Raw genomic sequence first — 3432 nt, forward strand, 5'->3', positions numbered from 1 at the left:
ACCTTACAACCAGTCTGCGTGGGTAGCACAGTGGTATCGTCACCGTCCTCCCCACACCGGGTGGAAAAGGCCCGGGTTCGAATCCCGTCGATGACGTGAGGAACTTTAGTGGGCCTTTTTGATATTGATGATAGTATATCAAGCTTAATGTCCAAGTTTGCAGACGATACAAAGGTTGGCAGGGTTGATAAGGACACTACTGACACTATGCTGCTGCAACAGGATCTGGAAAGGTTGAGCAGATGGGCTGAGAGGTGGCAAATGAAGTTTAACATTGACAAATGTAAAGTACTAGGGCCTTTTTCACTCCGTAGCTGAGTTAGTCGGTCTCAGACGTAGATAGCAAGGTTTTTTCCCTCAGAAACTGAGGTTTTTTCGTCCAGAAAAACAAGCAAATCGACCAGAGAACACACGCAACAGACACGAATACGGGTTAATGTAATCATTTACGGGTAACCCTAATATAGTAATTTTACTATATTAGGGTTACCCGTACCAACCAACCACCCGCTGGCTAAAGGCAAATTTCCGCATATCTATCTGAATTTCTGCCCTCTCAGGTGATTATTCTGAGCAAGAGCAAGAATGCCATTGGCTTTGAGTATGCTCAAACCATTCAAGGCTTTATACACCTCTATCAGATCACCTCGCTGGTGCCTAGTCTCCAGACACTGTAATTTGCAAAATTTAAGCCTTTCTTCGTAAGAGCAACCCTTTGTTCCATTCACTAATCTTGTTGCCCTTCTCTGTACTCGTTCCAGCAGCTCTACATCCTTCTTGAAATTAGGCTCCAAACCTGTATACAGTACTCAAGGTGTGGTCTGATACAAGCCATTGCCTTATACAAGGGAATAATCACCTTATTCCTGCTAGAAAAATTGCTGTATATCATTGACAAGACACCATGAGCTACTCTTGCAGCCCGTCTGCACTGCTCAGAGAACTTCATATCTGATACGTTGCTCTGGGGTTGCTGTTTCCCATATGTAGTATTTTACATTTGTCAATGTTAAACTTCATTTGCCAGCTCTCAGCCCATCTGCTCAACCTTTCCAGATCCTGTTGCAGCAGCATAGTGTCAGTAGTGACACTGTTGCAGCAGCATAGTGTCCAGATCCTGTTGCAGCAGCATAGTGTCCTTATCAACCCTGCCAACCTTTGTATCGTCTGCAAACTTGGACATTAAGCTTGATATACTATCATCAATATCATTTATAAATACAGAAAACAATAAAGACCCAACACTGAACCCTGAGGGACTCCACTAATAACATTAGTCCACGATGGCCAGTGTCCATTGATTACCACTCTCTGTCTTTCCCCCCCCCCCCCCCTCAACCATTCCTTTATCCATAGCAGCAATTTCCCTCCAAGGCCACACTGCTCTAATTTGTGCAGCAATCTTTCATGTGGAACAGTATCAACAGTCTTTCTACGATCCAAATATATAATATCAAAGTTATTCCTTGCATTCAGTTCTTTTGTGACTGAATCTACTTGAACGGCATCAAATGCTGCTTCAATAGGTAGGTAGGTTATAAGGAGTTCTTCTTTCTCTCAAAAGCTGTAAGGATGCTGTGGGTGGTGACAAGGAGATTGGTAATGGTGGACCTGTTTGATAGTGATGAATGAATTTGTGGTGAAGCATCTGGAAGTATGTGAACTGTTAGATTTGACAGGAGGGTCCTTTCTGGTAGTTTCAGGAGACATGAGGAACTGGAGATGGATCTGAAGTGTTTCTCTAATTATGGCGTTCTATTTTCCTGTGCAGCCTTACCAAATAGACCTTGCATTGATGGGGACAGGTGTGTTTGGTTAGTACTGCATTGAAGATGCTAACAAGGGGCTGGATGATATATGGACCCAGGCATCTCAGCATGAACTGGGGAATTCATCTGCACCCATAGCTGTGGAAGATGGGGTTGAGTTCAAGGCTACTATGATTTGGTGTTTAGATATAGTGATGATGTCAGCGAGTCTGTCTAGTTCGATTGAATATGTGGTCGAAATTATTGTTGGATACCACAACATCTTCAAATCGGGTAATGAAGTCAATCCATCTCTGGGGGGCAAGTTGCTCTGGGAATCTAATAGTTTCTTCAATGTATGGTGTCTTTCCCACTGTTAGCAACCGTCCAAAATAGCTCTTGATCGACTGGAATTTTTTGGCGGTGGAAAATGGCTCATGCTATTGAATTGGCTATTCTATCATTGATTTCGCCAGATTGCTTCCATTACTTATGTAGTTGCTGTTTTAATTGAAAGCTGGAATTTAGATGTGGGGTCCACCATGCTCTAGAGTGGGGAGTGATTGTGACTGTCTTTTAGGCCGCGTATTGGGCTACGTGATAATCAGATCGGCCGCTAGTAGGGTACCACATACTCAAGAACATACCATGGGATGAGAGATGCTGCTGTAATTCATTTGGAAACATCGAGATATTTAGGACTGTAAATTGTTCTCCATATCACCTGTTGTTATGCGTTAAAAATTGGGATTGGTAGTTCCAGTTGTATTAGAATTGAATCATGGTTTGAGTTAAAATAATCATCTTGAGGAGTATCAAGTGTACACGGTATTGATGTGAGGATAAGGTCAAGTTGGTCCCCTTGCACTCTTTTCACATAATTCAGACATCGAGGGAGGTTGAGGTCTCCACAGACAATTTTCATTGGTGAGTTTGGAGGTGGTGAAGGATCTAGTTGGTCACCTCTTGCATTTTTCCCTTTGTAGGATTGGGTGGTATGTAAATGACAACGACTTCAATAGAAATGGACCTCAATTTAAGCAGTGCATAGAGCGCTTCGTAATAATCTGAGTTGCTGGAGATGCTGTTCTCAAAGGTGAGGATGGCTTGATTGTAGAACGGTGACGTCTCCCTTCCCCGTTTTATTCCTGGATGTGAGCACGGCCACCATAACCACTGGAGATCATAGCTACAATGTAATCCTCAGCGGGGTTCCAGCCAGGTCTCAGTGAGGCACAGCATATCAAATTCTTTAGATAGCAAAATTTTGTCAATGGTTTCAAGTTTATTCCTTAAACTGCAGATGTTCTGGTAAAGTTGTTTGACCACAGGGGTCAAGGGGACTCTCTTAATTGTCCTCCTTCTAGTCGTTTGGTTGTTTTTCGAGGCCGTGCTGTTGTCCTTGATGTAATTCTGGTTTGATAGGAATCTCAGTTGGGTGGATTAGATTTTGGGTTGTCGTTCATTAAGATTCACATGGAGGTGACCCTAATGGCAGTGAAGCAGGTGAGCTCAAACTGGGGCGTCCACTTTTGAGGTGAAATGATTGCTATTGCGGCGTCTACTTTTGCAGTGAAATGACAGCTACTGCGGCTATAGGTGAGTCAGCTGCGTTTCCTTCTGGGGCTTGTGCATTTCCTAGTTTGTCATTTTGGCATGTTGCTCTCCTATAAAAGGGACGTAT

Source organism: Mastigoproctus giganteus, chromosome 8 (assembly GCF_048544385.1).
Source record: "Mastigoproctus giganteus isolate SK-2022 chromosome 8, ASM4854438v1, whole genome shotgun sequence".
Classification (NCBI taxonomy): domain Eukaryota; kingdom Metazoa; phylum Arthropoda; class Arachnida; order Uropygi; family Thelyphonidae; genus Mastigoproctus; species Mastigoproctus giganteus.